The sequence below is a fragment of the Gopherus flavomarginatus genome, chromosome 3, assembly GCF_025201925.1.
Source record: "Gopherus flavomarginatus isolate rGopFla2 chromosome 3, rGopFla2.mat.asm, whole genome shotgun sequence".
NCBI classification, from domain to species: Eukaryota; Metazoa; Chordata; order Testudines; family Testudinidae; genus Gopherus; species Gopherus flavomarginatus.
In genome coordinates, this window is record NC_066619.1 from 46054088 (window position 1) to 46074604 (window position 20517).

A 20517-nucleotide genomic window follows, 5' to 3' on the forward strand; every position below is an offset into this window, starting at 1 on the left:
GGCTGTGGGAGGATTGGATGAATTTTTTATGCTTTGTTCTGTTCTACATGTTCAAGAGAAGGGAGCTGGGGGAGGATTGTTTGTATGGGTTGAAATCTTGGCTCCACTGAAGTCAATGAGAGTTTTGCAGTTAATGTAAGGTGCGGCAAGGATTTCACCTACAATGTGAGAAGGAGTCAGGAGCTGTGTGTCTGAGATTAATGATCTTGGATTCAGATTGAACTTTTTTCAGAATGGTATATGGCCACTCACTGAAGTGACTAACCTAAATAAATAAATAAAATATATAAATAAATAAATAAGGGAGCACAGGAAAACAAACATAGGTTTACCTGCTATACCAAAAGGAGGAAACATAATTCCATCAAAATACATTCTTACTGGGGGGAATTCCATGAGTTCCAGTTCACAAGGCAAAATGCTGTGGCAGAACTCTGCTCTTCCCCAAAATATAAACCCTTTAAACCCATCCTGGAGCCCTCACACCCTTCCACACCCCAACCCCCGATTTCATGAGCATTCATGGCCTGCCATACAATTTTTATATCCATATGTGGCCCTCAGGACAAAACCTTTGCCTATCCCAATCTAGAAGCTCAATTATTGCCAAAAACAATTCCAGAGGCTCTGCCTCATTTACGCCTGATGGCTGAAAAAATAATGTAGCTACAACGGATTGTGATGTATCTAAGGTTTATCTTTTGATATCTTAGGTAGTAATTGATTATTATTGATAAGATGTCAGTAACTGAAAATAGTATAGGATTTTTTTCAGTTTCTTAGTCGGTTGGAGGCTCAATTCATTACATGGCTATTCTGGTTTGCTCTTTCAGGACTGCTCCAAATCCTATTTAAGTCAGTGGGAGTCTTTCCACTGATTTATTTAATAGTTGGATTGAGCTCCTGATGCAGATGACCTATGTAAACTAAACATGAGTATCCATTTGGTTTTATTCTTGCCCGCCTATCCCCTTTTATGATTTGGAAAACAAATAAACCCTTTAAAAATACTATATCTTTATATTTTTGGGAAGAGCAGAGATTGTTATTTTTAAATCTGTATGCTCTAGAAAGTAATAGCATCTGGTCCTTTGGAAAATGCTGTTTTAGATACATTTGCTTGAATATTTGTTTTGGAGAACTTTTAAGGACACTGTAGACATTAGGTAATGGAATCCTCTTCAAGCACTTGACAGTTGCATTGCAAGTTTTTGTGTTTTCATCCTATCCTGCTGCTTTCCTGAACTGTCACCCACAGAAATCAATCTGTTTGCATAGTCTTATTTTTCTCAGTTGCATCATTCTTCTAATTGTTTCTCACTCTTTTTTTACCCTCTCCTCAAGACATACTTTTGATTGTGACTGCTGAGTTCTGCCACAGCATTTTTCCTTGTGAACTGGAACTCACGGAATTCCCCCCAGTAAGAATGTATCTTGATGGAATTATGTTTCCTCCTTTTGGCATAGCATGTAAACCTATGTTTGTTTTCCTGTACTCCCTTATTTAACTGGAGTGACCACAAACGAAATGATTTAGTCTTAGATTTTACCTGATCAGAAGCAATTCATACATAATATCTGTCTTTCAAATAAAGATTTAAAGTAGCAGATCCTTTCCCAGTTTGAGATTTTTAAAGCTTAAGATGTCATTTTTAAACTGCAGAGGATTTTTATGCTGTCTATAAAGAAACTGTTCAATATAAGAAGGAGCAACTGGTGTACATTCAGGTTAGCAGAGTTTTAAAATTAGTTTTAAGTAAATATTTATCAGACAGTCTTGTCTATTTTATTGTAGTCTCTTTCCGTGAGGGTTTCAAAGAGTTCACAGGTGTTTTTTTTTTAAAAAAAAAAAAAGTACTGAATCAGCTGGCTAGTCATACTTAATTGTAGTTTTAAAATAATATGTTTAGGCTCTTTGAGAAAGTATTTGGAGAACTGAAGGTAAATGCCTCAGAGGGATGTTTCCTACAAAGGTAGAAACTGGGTATCAGTTGTGCTCTACGAGGTACAGTAACTTGTCTATTTGGAACTGTGTGCGCTCTGAATTCTTTAACACTTCAGCTGGTTACATTGTTTGATGTAATTAATTTAAATGTTTTGTTTTATTTTATTCACCTATGAAGTCTTAGTTTTATTACTTTTTATCCATTTATTTACCATTGGTTCTTGTGAAGAATTTTCTTCAGGTTCACATAATAAAATGAACATATTTTCTAATTAGATTGAGACTATTTCCTATCTTTAAAATAGTCATAAAAATATAAAGAGTAAGCAGGCAACAAAGTTAACAAATTCTATATAATGTATGAGGACTAAAGGAATCAGGATTTGATAAGGGAGTCCTCACCTTTTAATCTCTAGTTTACTGAGCTGGCACCATCTGGTGACTTTTTTCTGTTCTGCATGAAATGGTTTAGGATTGAAGAGTAAAACTTCAAATCAATAGCTATTCATATAGCATATAGGCATATAGCAAATTCACATTAAAACAAGATTGTAGAACAGCCATATAGTAGTGTGAGACAGTCTTACCCAGCTACCTAGGAATTTAGCAAAATGACATGTTGTTATTTACTAACATCTTATCAAAGATTTGCAATTAACATCACTAAGACTGCATGAAAAGGTTATTTCTCTAACTATTTTGTTCTGAGATCTCAGAGCCATTCCAATGCAATTTCTGCAGGCAGAGAACTCAAATTTCCTTAAGTACTTCCTTAGGGCTTCCTTGAGCCAGGACATCTGGAAGTTTTGTGCAACAGTTTTGTGAAAATAGGACTTTTTTTTTTTTAACGGACTGACTGACTTGTAAAGAAGAGAGACAAAAGGATAACTCAAGGCTGTTGAGAGATTATAGATTGTTATGCAGAACATGGATAAAAATCACTAATAAGGATTATACCAAGGTACTGGATTGTCCAAGTGATTTGGCAATGGGGTACAGAGATATTCATCATTTTAAGATGCCTCTTCCAGTCTGGTCCATGTCAGTAGTAACCAAGCAGCTACAGTGGCCAGTCAATGACCTAGTTGAGTCCTAAGGTGAACTGGTCATTGTAGTTCATTGTAGCTCGGACAGAGATCCGCATCACTGTACTTTAACTGTTTTGGCAGTGATAGAGAGGTCAATAACAATGGCCATTGTACTGTTAGGATGCTGTGTGCTTTGAAGATATGAATGCAGCATTATTAATCAAAAAGTTCTGAATTCAGATCTTTGCTCAACTCACTACGCAGCCATGGGAAATTCAGTCTCTCTGCTAGTTTCCCCACCTGTGAAATAGGGATAATAATACTTTAGAAGCATATTGTAAAGATTAACTAATTACTGTTTGCAGAGTCATGAATGTATATAAGCATAGGGTCACTTTTCCACTCCCATTGATTTCAGTTCATGCTGGATTGGAGCCTTAGTTAATGCTTCATATTCTAAATTTTCAAACTAATACGCTTAAGCTTAATAAGTGTAGACCTAAATCAAGTGTAAAAATTAACATTCATATAAAAGAAAGCTTTACTGCTAACTTTGTCTATCTTTACCCCAGATAGTTTGTTTTGGCTTCTTTGTAAAGAAAATATAGTAACTTAATGCAGTGGTTAGCCAGATGTTTATTTTAAAAGGTAACACACTGAGCGGGATCTTTCACATTCACAATGTAGATCTGTTAATGCCTCAGTATTTAGTCTCTTTAGTTTTGTGGGAATCACAAGGATTGTAATATTTTAATGTTTGGTTTAAACTCTTTTAACAATGTGTAAAGATATGCTATGCCTATTTTTTTGATGAGGTGTGATGGAAGAATATGGATTATGGACATTGATCAGCAGTTTATTATAGTCACATCTGGATTGCATTAGCTGCAAGTTCAGAGCAGGTGTATTCAGGTGAAAGATTGCATCAATTAGCATTATGTGTTCCTTTTAAAGAGAAATGCAAAAGTTCTATCTATTTTTTCTTGTTACTGATACAACTTGTAAATTATAATATTGATGTTTTCTGTATGCTGATTTGACTTTGCATACATATATCAAATAGACTTTTCTAGCTCGATGTAACTTCAATTCTTGTTTTTATCTTTTCACTGTAATGTACCTTACCTGGTTAAAAGAAAATAAAATTAAGCGTATCTTTGAGTGGCAAAACAGAGGAGAAGTCCACGTAATAGATGACAAGACATTTTAAAATATCCACTGTATGCCTGGAGCTGTTAACATTTTCTTTTGTTGAACATCCAAACAATTAGTGTTTTGTTAATATGTCAGTAGAGTCCCTCACCTAATCGAAACATATTTTTTTTCTGTTTTGCTATTGTTTCTGAAGCTAGCCTTAATGAGAGCTATTCAGTAGCAAGGTTTTTTTTCCTTTCAGTTTTGTACTGTACTAAAATGATGCCAGAAGGAGAACCCATTGAATAAGTTATTTCTGTACAGTGTGATGTAATTTTAGTGACTGGACTAGTTTTCTGTTCCGTGTCAGCAAACTTGCATGAAAGAAATACATTTTTCTTCACATTTGATATAATATTTCCTTTTGACGTAGTACCATATGTGCAGTGCTGCCATGGCTTATGTATGAAGAAAAAGCTACTTGAAAGGGATGTGTTAAAATAGAGGATATATCTGTGTTACTTTCTTCATTTTGCACAAAAGGCTGACTGTGATAGAAAGTTGTTACATTCTAGTACTAACCAAGATGTGTGGGTTTCCATCAATGGTAACAAGCATATGCAGGGCCGGCGCTACCATTTAGGCAGCCTAGGCAATCACCTAGGGCGCCAGAATAAATGGTGGGCACTGTTTTGCTGGAGGGGGCTGCAGGCGGCTCCGGTGGAGCTGCCGCAGTGGTGCTTGCGGAGAGTCCGGTGCTCCGCGGCTCCAGTGGAGCTGCCGCAGTGGTGCCTGCGAAGGGTCCGGTGCTCGTGCGGCTCCACTGGACCTCCCGCAGGCATGACTGCGGCAGCTCCACCCGAGCCGCGGGACCAGCGCGCAGGGCGGCGAAATTGCCGTCCGCCTAGGGCGCTCAAACCCCTAGCGCCGGTCCTGAGCATATGTGCCCTTTCTTGTTAAGATTGTGAATAGAGTTTTAAGTTCATATTTCTGCCTGATGTAGAATTAGAAGGCTATCGGTTTGTCCTTAAAGATTTAGGCTAAAATGCTGCTTCTTTACTAATGCATAAATAGTTAAATAGCTGAAAATGAAGGATTAAATGTTTTCCTCGTGGTGGCGGTGGTGGTGGAGCAAACCATGCAGCATATTTTACAGCTAATCTCGTGGAAAGGGAGAAATGGTTTATTTCACACATTTTCAAACCAAATTAGGAGTCATAAGCAGGGCTTTGGAGCGGAACCCGGAGCTGGGGTGCAGAGCAGTGGAGCTGCAGGTTTTTTTCTGGAGCCAGAGCACAGCTCTAAAACCCTGCAAGAGCTTCTCCTCCTCCCCCACTTCATGTGCATTCCTGATGGGTCCTTTCCTCACCCCTTCCTATAATATACTAATGCTTCCTGGTACTGCATCATGCCATTGTTTAGATAGATGGAGAGATCTAGGTTGAGTGCTTCAAAGCTTGCTCACCAAGAGGCTGATCACATTGCTTCATAGTATTGTGTCTGCATGAAGAGTAAACACCCGATCCAGGAAAGCACTTAAACATATTGCTTGGTTTTACTCATGTCAATAATCCTATTGAATTCAGATGCTTAAAACAGTATATGGTTTAGTAGTTTGCTGAACCTTTTTTCAGAAGATTAGCTGGCATATTCCTATCTAAACACAGTTGTTTTCTTTTTACGATAGAACTTTACATCCTTAAACAGTCGGAATAATCTGAATTTATTTTAGTCAATGCTTTGCTGACTTTGACAGGTGAGGCACAAATCACAAAGTAGTTATTTCCACCCCCACATGATGTATAATTAGTAGCTATTAAAAGCTTACCTGATTTATAGTCAAGAAGCAAGATGTGGAATTGGAGATGCCACCACCGCTACTCGGGCTGGCATGGGAGCAGAGCATGAGGCAGTTCGAGGGCTCGGGGATGACTCCTCATGTATATGCGTGGACCCCTCCCCCATGGGAGAGAGGGCCAGGAAGGGCCCCCCCCCACAGATCCATCCCTTGCCCTTACAAGCCCCCTGCAGCTTGGGCTCAACTGCTGCAATCCTCATATGGGCTCACCAAGCGGTGGTTACCACAGCAGACCCCTTTTAAAGCGACTCCTGGGTGTGGGAAATTACCATAGTAACAAGTCAAGCTTCTTGCACTATTAGGCATACCAAGGTTTGAGCCTTACACAGCATTACATTCTTCAGACTCTTTAACATTGCTTTTTGCGACTGGAGGGAGTGAGTTGTGACATTTTAAATCAAATCACAATTTGTCCTTCAATCTTTATATATTTATGAATTAAATAGAAAAGGAATATACACAATATGTTTTGTAACTTTTGGGAATTCTTGGTTAGGTTGTGCCTCACTTGCCTGGGCTGATGAGCTGTCCCTGAAGTGCTGCAAGCACTAGTCTCTCGAGGGGGTTCCAAAATTCGTTCTGTTGTACCAAGTGACTTCAGCATCTCTCTCTGGTCAGAGGTCCCACACAGTCTGCTTCTTCATGAGCCACTCTTCCCAACTGCCATGGAATATTTTCCACCTAGCAACTTATATCTCTCCCGCAGATTCGTGGCGCTGCCTTCTGCTGACCTGCTGCTGTTCAGTAAGTTCATCACCTCATTTTCCTTCTGCAAATGAGAGAAGTCATAATGGACCCAATCCTACTAAACATATCCTGGAATTTGAGGGTGTTCTTGACATTCCAGGAGGTGTCCAGAAGCTTGCAGAGTTGTACCTGAAGTCACAGTCCACTGGTTAGATTAATTATATTTTCCCATTTTAGAAGCTTTTTCAAATTTTTCATAAATGTCGCCTAAATAGGAACATTAACTTAATGGGAATTGGACATACAAATCCCTTAGCCATATTTGAAAACCTCTGCATAAATTCTCAACGTGGTAGAAGAGAATGGCAAAGGTATGTTCTTGAGCATACTTCATGGTTTATACATTACTCTTTCAAACATGCTTATTTTTCTTGGTTCATCAGTGGTTTGGAGCGGTGTCCAGAATGTTGCGTTTTTTTGTGAAGTAGAAATGTTATACTAGTGAAATATTAACCATGTGCAGCCTTTTATAAAAAAAAAGTTTTAAAATTCCAGGGACTACTAGGAATCATAAATTGTGTGGTTAGTATTTTTGGCTCTATAATAACTTTCTTACATTTCAAATTTTTCTCCAGGTGTTGCTGTTCTTCTGAAGTGGTCAACCAGATTCCCTTAAAGTGGTCTTCTGAGTTATAACACAGGTAAGTAAAAGAAATTCAGATTGCATTAGCTATTGTTTCCGTGTTTTGTGAGACTTTGAAGTTGGGTAACTACTTGATAGATGGAAGATGTCTAGATTCTTTTCATTTTAAAGATCCCTTTTTAGCACTAAATACCATTCATCTGATTATAAGCACTGATAGAGTACACCAAAGCTTTAAGGAAGTTACAGAAGACAAGAACTTGGTGACTACTTAACAAAATAAATGAAGGAATAAAAAGCCTTAGTTTTCAATGCACTAGAAAAGCTTTTATTTGAATGATTGAACCTAAATATTTCAAATAGGTGAGTTACAGCAGCACCTGGTGCAACACTAGTATATGTTGACGTGTTGTATTTAGTATAACTGGTGCGTGAATATGAAATTACAAGAGTCATGAAAGTAAACAAAAATTATTTATCCTATAGAACATTTGTGAAAATAGTTCTGATGGAGCATACCTATAAACACAGAGTGAATTAAGGAATTACAGCAAACTGAGCTTCCTTGTAATAGAAACTTTGTTTTATTTTGTGTCTCTTTTTAAAGATTTATCATCTCATGTGTTCTCTCCCCTCTGTTGCAAACCCCTCATGTCTCGTGTGGCAACACGGGAGGAATAAAGTTTTAAAAAATTCATTATTGATTGAAATGTATTGAAGAAATTTTTGTAAGCATCTTAGTTTAATTGTCAGCATAGATCCACAGCAGGGCATGAGAGTAAGACAGACAGACACAATGTATCACCTTAACTCTCTCCAATATGGTACTTTAAAAAAAATGATGCAGAAGAAATGTGTTGCTACAATTGAGAATTAACTGGTGGTGAGAAGAGGAGAATTTCCATGTGCACTTTACGTATTATACTTTTGCCTTTTTGGTAGTGTCATATACTTGAGTATCGTATTAAATTATGTGAACCAATTTTACATTTATCCTTACTGAATTGTATTTGACTTCAGCTCACTGCCCTAATTTATCAGGATGATGGTTAGGATTGATGATCTTGACAAACTGGGGAAATGGTCTAAAATAAATAGGATGAAATTCAATAAAGAGAAATGAAAAGTACTACACTTAGGAAGGAATTGCACAATATAAAATGGGAAATGATTGCCTAGGAAGGAGTACTGTAGAAAAGAATCTTGAGGGTTATAGTGGATCACAAACTAAATGAGAATCAACAATGTTATACTGTTGTATTTAATGCAAATTAAAAAAAATTAGCAGAAGTGTTGTAAGGAAGAATTCTTCCATTCTACTCAGTGCTCATAAGGCTTCAAGTGGAGAACTGTGTCCAGTTCTGGGCACCACACTTTGGGAAAGATGGACAAATTGGAGAATTTCCAGAGGAGAACAACAAAAATGATTGAAGGTCTAGAAAACATGACCTACAAGGAAATGTTGCAAAAATTGGGTTTGTTTAGTCTGGAGAAGAGAAGACTGTGGAGGAGGGGAACATAAGTCTTCAAATACATAAAAGGTTGTTATAAAGAGGACGGTGGTCAGGGCCAGCTTTAGGAAGTGCGGGGCCCAATTTGAACAGTTTCGACGGGGCCCCAGCAGGGAAGACAGAAGAAAAAACAACACACAAAAAAAAAACACGTGGGGCTTGTACTCACTGGGTGGTGCTCCGAGTTTTCAGCGGCACTTTGGCGGCAGGTCCTTCACTCGCTCCAGATCTTCGCGGCACTGAAGAACCCGCCGCTTAAGTGCCGCCGAAGACCCAGAGCGCCGCCAGGTGAGTAAAAATTAAAAAGGCACCTCTAGCCAGGGAAGGGATTCTCACTGGGCACGGGACCCTCTTAGGTGCGGGGCCTGATTCGGGGGAATTGGTGGAATTGGCCTAAAGCCGGCCCTGAGGGTGGTAAATTGTTTTCCTTAACTGCTGAGGACAGGACATGTAGTAATGGGCTTAAATTGCATCAAGGGTGATTTAGGTTAGACATTAGGAAAAACTTTCTAACTGTAAGCATAGTTTAAACACTGGAACAGATTACTTTGGGAGATTGTGCAGTCTCTGTCACTGGAGGTTTTTAAGAGCAGATTGGACAAACACCTGTCGAGATGGTCTGGATAATACTTATTCCTGCCACAGTGCAAGGGACTGGACTAGATGACCTTTCGAGGTCCCTTCCAGTCCTACATTTCTATGATTAATCTTGACTTTCACAGTATTTGTAATCCCTTCCATCTTTTAGCATTTACAGATATTATTGCATGTACCACTCTAATGACTGAGGATAAATAGAATAGATGATGTTTGGTTCAAAATGTACCCATCTGTGTCATCAGAGTGCATCTTTAATTGCCCTCTGTATTCTGATGTTTTAGGCTATTGCATATATATCCTACAAATCATATTTTGTTAGTTTAGCTTTCCACTTCTTATTGCTATTGCTAAAGTTCCAGGGGCAACACAAATGAAAGATGTTGAGCACTTGACAAATGAAGGATAATGAGCTTCCCTTGCCTATTTTTTTTTCATATTCCTTCTTTCTGTTATGACCTCTGGATAGCTATATGCTTGGGATTTTTGTTGTTTGTTTATTTTCGAAAAACAGGATTAATCCCAAACTTTTTGGTGGGGAGGAGTATAAGTAGTTTACCAACAGGAATGTCACCTAGAACTGTATATAGTTATTTCCTAAAGTAAATTATAGTGGTGTGAAAGTGTCACTATAGTTAAGGTTGTGTTGTGACATCTGTTTTAAGGTCTAACCTTTTGTCTTCTAAAATCGACATGCTTAGTCAGCTTTCTTTGTTGCATCTCGGGAGGGTGCAGGGTAAGGTTAGTGAGCCAGATTTGGAGTCATGTGAGCCAGCAGTTCTGGAGATGTAAACTCCCCAAAATAACCATTTAAAAAAAAATTCTAGGTGGGATTTTCACCCCAGAGCTAAAGATCAAACTATTTATGTGATGTGGGTGAAAATGGTCTCAATCTGTTGAGTTTTACTCAAGGTACTAAATGGCACCCGCTAAATCTTTGGAGTACCCAAACTGAAAACAGTATTTAAGAAAATGTACATTTTTTACACTGTGCATGAGCCAATACAAAAAAACTGGAGGAACAGAAACCCTTTAGCTGTTTTATTTGCTTTAAACTTGACTCTTCTAAGTGCTCTAAAATCCAGACAATTACACAGACCTTGTTTACACTGGCAAGTTTCTGCGCAGTAAAGCAGCTTTCTACGCCATAACTCCCGAGGTGTACACACTGCCAAGCCACTTAGTGTACAGGAGCTGCGCAGTAGCTCTCGAAAAAACCCATTTCAACAAAAGGCGTACAGCTTTCCGTGATGGGGCTACAGCGCAGTGGTGCCAGTGTAGACACCACAGTGATTACAGTCCTGCGATTGGCCTCCGGGAGGTGTCCCACAATGCCAGTTCTCACCTCTTTGGTCATCAGTTTGAACTCTACTGCCCTGCCCTCAGGTGACCAACCGTCATCCCTCACCTCTTACATTCCTTTGCAAATTTGAAAGTCCCCTTCCTGTTTGCTCAGTGATGCGTGCAGTGGTTTCGGCGCATCTTTCCAGGTGGCCATGCCTGCTCCACGCACCAGGCGATCCCCCACTTGGAGCAATGCCGAGCTTCTGGACCTTAACAGCGTTTGGGGAGAGGAGACTGTCCAGTCCCAGTTGCACTCCAGCCATAGGAATTATGATACCTATGGACAGATTTCACAATGGATGATAGAAAGGGGCCATGACTGGGACACACAGCAGTGCAGGACAGAAGTGAGGGAGCTGCGGAACATCTACCAGAAGGAGCGGTAGGCAAACTGCTGCTCTGGTGCTGCGCCCATGAGCTGCTGGTTCTACAAAGAGCTGGACGTGATACTTGGTGGCAACCCCACCTCCACTGCTAAGGCCCCTGTGGATACTTCATTGGCTTGCATGCCAGTCAAGAGTGTACTGAGCTAGGAGGAACAAATCTTGGATGAAGGGTGGGAGGAGGACCCAGAGGCAGAGAAAGACTTGGAGGTCAGAGATGCATGTAGCCAGGAGCTCTTTTCTACCCTGGAGGTGCCTAGCCAGTCACAGCAGTTGGATCTTGGCAAAGTGCAAACAGGAGAGGAGGCCCCTGGTAAGAGGATCTGATTTTGGGAATTGCTGAAGTGAGTTGTTGGGGGCAGGAGGTTTGCAGAAAGCAGGCTTGTCTCCCCCAGCATGCTGACTGTGAGTGGTGGAACAGGGTGTTGATTAACTCCCTCACTTTATGGGAATCTCCTCTGCAGAGCTGCTTTTGTTTCTTGCCCTGTTAATGGTAACTTTCCTGCGCCACTGTGCCGTCACAGGGTCGGGGACCATTGCTGCACACAGGCAAGCCGCATAGGAGCCAGGGCGGAAGTCATACACTTGGAGAAGACCCTCCCTTGATTCACTGCTCACCCTCAGTAGCAAGATATCTTCCATAATGATCACATCCTGTGGAAAGTGTGGGGACAGGAATGATTATCAGGCCCCCGCTACAGCCTCCCCAGGAGCCACATGCCCAGTACGAGAAGAGTGTTTTACCCTGCCCCTGCGGCTAATCACCATTTTAGGGGTCTTGTGGCTCATGTGTACTTGTCTGGGGTCAGCCAGTTAATGACAGGTGTGTGAGTACTGACTGCATTTTAAAGCACTGAATCAGTGTTGTCTGTGTTGCAAACAATACTGCTTCTGTAAAATGTTGCATATAAACTTCGCATTGCCTGATAATCTTGGGAGCCCAACCGCCCTCTTCGTTATCGGCAGCAGAACGGCTGCGCAGAATTAGAAAGTGGCCAAGAAGAACTAAAGAGGATTTTCTCCACGAGGTTACGATGCACTGTACCACCAAGAAACAGGAATTGAAGGAGTGGCGGGACAGCAAGAAGAGGGACTGAAAGGAGAATGTGGCACACTGGAAAGAAGCAATGGAGCAGCTCTTAAACGTTATAGAGCACCAAGTGGACACACTCCAGGTATTAGCTCTTCAAACCAAGTAGCTCTGCGCCCGCTCTCCCCTGCAGTCACTGTCACAAAACTCTTTCCCATGTGCCCCCCAGACACCACCAACACACTGTTATCAACTTTCAGGCTCACTCTCTACCCGCAGCATTCCACTCCTGCCCCGTCACAGTCGAGCACTGTGGACTCCCAGTACCCACTGCACTCAACGCCCATCCTTTTGCAGTTTGGCCCTGCTGAAGTACAGCACCCACTGCATCATACTCCAGAGGAGAAGATTGGATATGATCCCTGGATATACACAAATCTGTAGCCATCCCAGGCCCCCTCCTTCTCTTGAGACCTTCTCTTCCCCCCACCCCCTCCCTGATGATGATTTTTTTTCATTTGATTCTCTCCTCTGGTTGTTGTCTTTTAATAAAAGAATTGTGTTGGTCTGAAAGCAATCTTTATTTTATTAAGTGAAAGCAAGAAGCGCACTGCAAAGCATCATGCAAGAGGGCTTAACATAATTGTATCATGTGCACCCATCACCTCCTAGCATTACAAGCACTGCAGTCCTGAGCATAGGAACAAATATTAGTGGCTTCAGCTTCAAATTGCTGCCTCAAGGCATCCCTGATCCTTATGGCCCTGTGCTGTGCCTCTCTAATAGCCCTGGTCGCTGGCTGTTCAGACTCAGCCTCCAAGTGCTGAGCCTCTGTGATCCAGCCCTGAGTGAAGCTTTCATCCTTCCCTTCACAAATATTATGGAGTGTAAAGCACGCGGCTATCAGCATGGGAATACTGTCATTGGTCATGTCTAGTTTTCCATACAGGCATCACCAGCAGACTTTTAAACAGTCAAATGCACACTCAACAGTCATTCTGCACTTGCTCAGCCTGTTGTTGAACCGCTCCTTGCTGCTGTCAAGTTGCTCAGTGTATGGCTTCATAATCCATAGCATTAAGGGGTAGGTGGGGTCTCCCAGGATCACAGTGGGCATTTTGACTTCCCCTACGGTGATCTTCTGGTTTGGGCAGAAAGTTCCTGTTTCTATTGGTATTTAATGGCATAACCACAAACTCCTCCTTTTCCTCCAACTGAGAATTCTGACCCTTGTTATTTTGAGGCTAATACTTGTGGCCTGTCTATGATCTGGAAATGCCCCTACACTGGGCATTGATTTAGAAAAACACTTCATCACGTGCTTAACTTTGTCTATGATTTTAAGTCCATTGTTTGTAGTCAATAGGATTTAATCATATGTTTAAAATTAAGCATGTGTTTAAGTATTTTGTTGTTATAGAGATTAACTTAAACACTGAGGCTACGTCCACACTACCTGCCGTATCGGCGGGTTAAAACGCGATATATCGATCCCCGAGCGCGCTTATATCGATTCCGGAACTCCATCAACCCCAACGGAGTTCCGGAATCGACAGGGAGAGCCCCGAACATCGATCCCGCGCGGTGTGGACGGGTGAATAATCCGATCTTAGATATTCGACTTCAGCTACGTTATTCACGTAGCTGAAGTTGCGTATCTAAGATCAATTTCCCCTCCGTAGTGTGGACCAGCCCTGAGTTAAGTACTTTGTTGAATGGGAATCCTAGTCAAGTTATTGCAAACTGAGAGACTGTATGCATCATCTCCACAGCCCTTCTGGCCTTGGGTTGAAAAGTAAATCCTACAATGTGCAGTACTCCGGTTTTGACAGATAAATACAGACATGCTTTATGCAGCACTCATTCAAATAGGATACGCAGCAAAGAGTCCTGTGGCACCTTATAGACTAACAGACGTATTGGAGCATGAGATTTCGTGGGTGAATAGTCACTTCGTTGGACACATGTAGTGGGCTCAGATAGGATAGTCATTGTTTTAAATGAATACTCAGAGCTGATTAGCGAATGTTGTTAAAAATAAATATTTATTATATTGTGGTACTGCCTCTTTGATCAGACAAGATTGGAGCCTTATTTTGCTGAGCACTAAACAAACACACAGGAATACTTTGTCCTTTTCACAGAGAACTTGCAATGTAATTTGAAACAAGACAAGAGTGACTGTCATAAACAGTAGGAGGGAAGTGTTGGGGGAGGGGAATGAGCATAACAGTAATGATGATATAATAAGATCAGAAGGTAAATAAGGTTATCCATTTGTGCACAGCTTGGTTACTCCAAATTGGTTGAAAGGATTTTAAAAATATTTTTCTTTTATAAATATACAAATAACATCAATTGTCTCTAACTGTTGTTCAGCGTAGCAATCAAGAATTGGCTGATTTTCCTCATAGGCATTGTATCATAAGTGGCTCTCGAGGAGGGATTTGAAACGTGATAAACTGAGTTGTACATAAAAGTTTATTAGCAGTTCTCTGGCAATATTTTTCATAAACTTCCAACTGGAGGGAAGAAATGAAAACATTAAGACAGATTCTAAATTTAAAGGATAAAGTTTCTTTATTATGTGCTACACTTGTTTTCCCTTCCTGTTTTCTTTCCTTTTCTCTTATTGCTTTTTATTGTAATTGTAATGGAGGAATTTACTTACTCCTTGTTTTTATTTGTTGTACTTGTTGCTGCAATGTGACCAAGATTCAATCACATGTTTTGATCTTTGAAAGAAGTTAACCTAAGCAGTGCAGGAGACGGATGATCTCAGCTCTGGATGGAATCCAGTCCTTCTGGCCAATTGTTGTTGACTGTGGCATTTGGAGTACCCTGCTCCTCCGAACCTATTATAGGCAGTGTCAGATGAGATCATATCAGCTGCTTTCATCCACCAAAAAATGACTGTTCAATTAAATAAATCTTATGTTTTATAGGAAATCTATTTACAGTTGTGGCAGAAACAAGGAGATTGCTTTTGTGATGATAGATTACTACAACAGCGACTGCAGGGTGGCTATTTAACACGTTTGCAATATGTGAGTCAAGTATATGGTGTCAAAAGAGCTGAATGGCTGACATTTTCAGGAGTATATAAAACCAGAATAAAAATGTGTTTTGAGTTTCACAATGTGTAGCATAGAGATTTCCCCCCATTAGTTGTCTTTGTAGTCAGAACATGCAATTGTGATGTCAGCTTGTGGTAATCATTGTAATTGAGATCCATTTTTTTTCTTCGGTTAGGATTTGGGAAAAAAAGAATTTGATGAATAAGGCCTTGATTCAGCAAAGCATTTAAGCCCATACTTAACTTCCCCCATGTAAATAGTCCTGTTGAATGGGATACTCGTGCAATGAAAATTAAGCATTTTGTACCCTAGTGCAGAGCCTAAAACTTTTAATCAATATTTCAACCATAATTACACTCCTGAATGCCCATCACTCAAATTATGGAAATGAAATAAAGAGGGTTTTTATATAAAATAGATTTAGTGCGAGCAAACATGGATTGTTCTATATAGTATTTACATGTGTGTCATTTATATATGCAATCTCATCCTCTCTAATCCATCACTGCTCCCACCATCTCCATTTACAGGCCATTTTACATTGATACATGAGTCACTTCACACTCATGGTACTGCACTACAGTTAAGCACATGCACGTTTGCTGGATCAGGACCTAAGATAACAGGCTGCGGCCTGGTTGATTTGAGTCTCTGCATGTTTTCCCGGGAATGCATTTTAATGCATAGCATGAATTCTGAAGAAAAAATAGGAAATTCACAAAATGCCTTTATGAACATTCTTTTGGGTATAATTTTATTGGGTTTATGGTAACTCAAAACCTGGTCCTATTTGCATTTAAGTTAATGGGAAGTTTTCTATTGACTTCAATGGAAGCTGGATCATACAGCTCTTAAGAAATACATCTCAGGACTATGATGGAGCTCAGAGGGTTTTTAAAACTAAACTTCTGACTTCTGCGAATACGAATCAAAAGCTTGATGCTGCTAATAGTTTTGATCTATTTAAAAGCTCATTTTCTTTAATTATGCTTAGCATAAAACTTAAATATAGAATAAAAGAACAGAGTGTTTTCCTTCTTTTTGTATGGAATAATAGTGATGTGGATTTTTTTCAATTTACATTGTAAATAGTGCAAGGACCAACTTTTATTTTCTTAATGCCCAACAATAAAACCACAAGTTGTGAATTTGTATCTTATTTTTCTATATTGGATATAATATATAAGGCTATTAATATTCAGTCTTTAGTCTGAAAAATATATTTTTTTAATTTGCCTGTTTCATATGATCTACTTATATTTTTTTTTGAGAAATTTCTGTAATATTTAATGTATTCATGCGGAACTATAGATCTGCTACCAGCTAGTGGAAACTGAAACTACTGTATATCCTTCCTTAGGCCTTGGCTTCACTGGAGAGTTGCAGCGCTGATGGTGGCTTTACAGCGCTGCAACTTACTCACTGTCCACACTTGCAAGGCACATACAGCGCTGTATCTCCCTGGATACAGCGCTGGCTGTACTCCTCCTTTGCCTGGGGAATAATGACTGCAGTGCCGGTGATGCAGCGCTGCTCCGCCAGTGTGGCCATCAAACGCACTGTTATTGGCCTCCAGAGGTATTCGGAGGTATCCCAGAATGCCTGCTCAGCCACTCTGCTCATCAGTTCGAACTCTACTGCCCTGGCCTCAGATGACCCGCCCTTTAAAGGCCCCGGGAATTTTAAAAATCCCCTTTCTGTTTGCTCAGCCAGGTGTGGAGTGCAATCAGTGAATCTTTCCAGGTGACCATGCCTCCACACACCAAACAAACCCCAGCGTGGAGCAATGGCGAGTTGCTGGACCTCATCAGTGTTTGAGGGGAGGAAGCTGTGCAGTCACATCTGCGCTCCAGCCGTAGAAATTCCGATACCTATGGGCAGATTTCAAGGGCCATGCTGGAAAGGGGCTATGACCAGGACGCGGTGCAGTGCAGGATTAAAGTGAAGGAGCTGCGGAGTGCCTATTGCAAAGCCTATGAGGGAAACCGCCGCTCTGGTGCTGCCCCCACTACCTGCCGTTTTTACAAAGAGCTGGGCGTGATACTTGAGAGTGACCCCACCGCCAATCTGAGGACCATGATGGACATTTCAGAGCTGGAGGGGAGGTGGAAGCGAAGGAGGAGGGAGTGGAGGAGGAAACCGAGAGTGAGGGTACTGGGGTCGGGGGAGACACCCCGGAGTCCCAGGAGGCATGCAGCCTGGAGCTTTTCTCAAGCCAGGAGGAAGCTAACCAGTCGCAGCAGCCGGTACTTGGTGAAGGACAAGCAAGGGTTCCCGGTAAGCGGCTTTTATTTTCAGGATGGAAATGTTTCGGGAGAGGAGGGAGGATTAGGGCTGCATGCATGCATGCCTAGATGTGGAATAGCCCATTGATGTGGTCTATCACGTCGCAGTAATCGGCCTCCATAATCTCTTCAAAAGTTTCAGCCAGAGCGTGGGCAATGCGCTTCCGCAAGTTTATAGGGAGAACCACTGTGGTCCTTGTCCCAGTCAGGCTAACGCGTCCATGTCACTGTGCCGCAAGGGTTGGGAGGACCATTGCTGCACACAGGCAAGCTGCGTATGGGCCAGGGCGGAATCCGCATTGCTGTAGAAGACCCTCCCGCTCTTCCCAGGTGACTCACAGCAGCGAGATATCTTCCAGGATTAACTCCTGTGGAAAATGTTGGGAGAGTGTTCAGTGTAGGTGCCCCCTGCTTTCCCCAATGCACAGACACCCCAGTACAGCCCTGAAGCAATCAGTCCCCCTTACTCACCATTTCGGGGCTCCTGTGGGTTATGTGTGATCTCTTTGGTATGGGAAAATTATGCTAAAGTGAAGACTGTAAACTCCTTCACTGTGTGGGAATAACTGTCTGAGATATAAACAATGCTGCCTCTGTTAACTGTTGCCTCTTTTGCCTTTCCACAAGCGACCTTGACTTCTCAGCTGCCCGTGTTAACAACTGCTCAAAGACTTCAAAACCTGTGGAAGAAGCAGCGAAAAAGCAAAGACGACCTGCTGCAAACAGTTATGGATCACTTTGCCAGAGAGAATAAAAAACTGCAGGACGGGAGGGAAAGGGAAAGCAGGATCTGCCAGAGAAACGCAGCAGCCAGGAAGAAAAGCACAAAGCAGCTGATAAGCATCCTGGCGTGCCAAGCGGACTCTATCCAGGCGCTCGTAGCCATGCAACCAGAGCACTACCGCACCGCCCCACCCCTGTCCCAAAGCTCTTTCCCTTGTGCCCCAATGTCAGCTCCAAAGCCCCTTCCCCAGTATCCAGGTTCTTACCTCCACCAGCTGCCTCCAACACCTGTACGTTCACCAACCAGCCCTGAGAACTACGACCCTTACCCTCTGCACTCAACCTCCATCACCATGCAGTGTAGGCATCCTGAAGTGCAACAGTCATTGCACAGCACTCCAGACAGGACATATTCAAACCTGTGACTGTACAGTTCCCCACCACAGCCCCCTGCCCTTTTAGGTTCCCAGAATGTTGTGTGTCTGTCAAGAAAGTTATTTTCTTTTCAATAAATGAATTCTTGGCTTTGAAAACAGTCTTTACTATTGCAGAAAGTCAAAGATACCTTAGCCCAGGAAAGAAACAGGCACTGCAAATCAGCTTAGGAAAAAGAGATTCCTACTAACATTGTAACCACTGCACTTCACTCCCGTGCAAGGCACCAAACATTGCTGTTGGTTTTCAGCCTCACATTCCTCCCTCAAGGCATCTCTGATCCTTGAAGCCCTGTGCTGGGCCTCTCTAGTAACCCTGCTCTCTGGCTGTGCAAATTCAGCCTCCAGGCTTTGAACCTCAGAGGTCCATTTCTGACTGAATGTTTCACCCTTCCCTTCACAAATATTATGGAGGGTACAGCACGCGGATATAACCGCAGGGATGCTGCTTTCCCCCAAGTCGAGCTTCCCATACAGAGATCGCCAGCGCCCTTTTAGACAGCCAAAAGCACACTCCACAGCCTGTAGTTGAACCGGTCCTTGCTCCTGTCAAGCTTCCTTGTATAAGGTTTCATGAGCGAAGGCATTAACGGGTAAACGGGGTCTCCAAGGATCACAATGGGCATTTCAACATCCTCTACTGTGATCTTCCGGTCTGGGAAAAAAGTCCCTGCCTGCAGCTTCGGGAACAGGCCAGTGTTCCGAAAGATGCGTGCATCATGCACCTTTCCAGGCCAGCCCGTGTTAATGTCAATGAAATGCCCACGGTGATCCAGAAGCACCTGGAGAACCGTAGAGAAATACCCCTTCCGATTAACGTACTCGGATGCTAGGTGGGGTGGTGCCAGAATAGGAATATGCATCCCATCTATCACCCCTCCACAGTTACGGAAACCCATTTGTGCAGAGCCATCCACAATGTCCTGCACATTCCCCAGAGTCACGGTTCTTCTTAGCAGGATGTGATTAATGGCCCTGCAAACTTGCATCAAAACTACTCCAACGGTCGACTTTCCCATTCCAAACTGGTTCCCGACTGATCGGTAGCTGTCTGGAGTTGCCACCTTCCAGACTGCAGTAGCCACCCACTTCTCCACGGGCAGAGCAGCTCTCAATCTCGTGTCCTTGTGCTGCAGAGTGGGGGCGAGCTCAGCACACAGTCCCATGAAAGTAGCTTTTCTCATCCGAAAGTTCTGCAGCCACTGCTTGTCATCCCAGACGTCCATGACGATGTGATCCCACCACTCAGTGCTTGTTTCCCGAGCCCAAAAGCGGCGTTCTACGGTGCTGAGCATTTCCGTGAAAGCCACAAGCAATGTCGTGTCGTACACGTCAGGCGACTCGCAATCATCATCGGACTCCTCATCACTTTGGAGCTTAAGGAATAGTTCAACTGCCAAACGTGATGTGCTGACGACACTTGTCAGCAAAGTCCTCAGCAGTTCGGGCTCCATTTCCCACAGAAATCGCACTGCACAGAAACCGTTGGGAGAGTCACAATGGCGCCAAACATGGATGGAAAAATAGGGACTGCTGGGATGCAAAGTGATGCATCATGGGGCGTTGGGACAGGAAGCGAAATGACCCCCACCCTTCCATCCTCTTCCCACAACCCACGGTGCCAAAATGGGACGAGGTGCTCTGTGAGATAGCTACCCATAATGTACCACTCCCAACAGCTCTGCAGATGTGGCCACACTGCAGCGCTAGTGGCTGCACTCCGGCGCTTTCCCTACACTGCTGTACGATGACAGCTGTAACTCCCAGCGCTGCACACCTGCAAGTGTAGCCAAGGCCTTAGTGACTTTTTTCAGTCATTGTTATGCTTGATAGGAGGG

At 42.3% G+C, this 20517-nt stretch overlaps 1 protein-coding gene across 3 annotated transcripts in view; it reads left to right on the forward strand.

Moving 5' to 3' along the window:
* LHFPL2 (LHFPL tetraspan subfamily member 2) overlaps positions 1-20517 on the forward strand; it is a 249449-nt gene that overhangs the window by 112255 nt on the left and 116677 nt on the right. For 2 of the 3 annotated variants that reach the window (XM_050947155.1, XM_050947156.1), the window contains one exon: positions 7288-7353. The gene's annotated coding sequence lies outside the window, so the exon portion shown is untranslated. Of the gene's footprint in view, positions 1-6830; positions 6861-7287; positions 7354-20517 lie in introns of those variants that run through there. The other variant, XM_050947157.1, reaches the window with a different exon arrangement.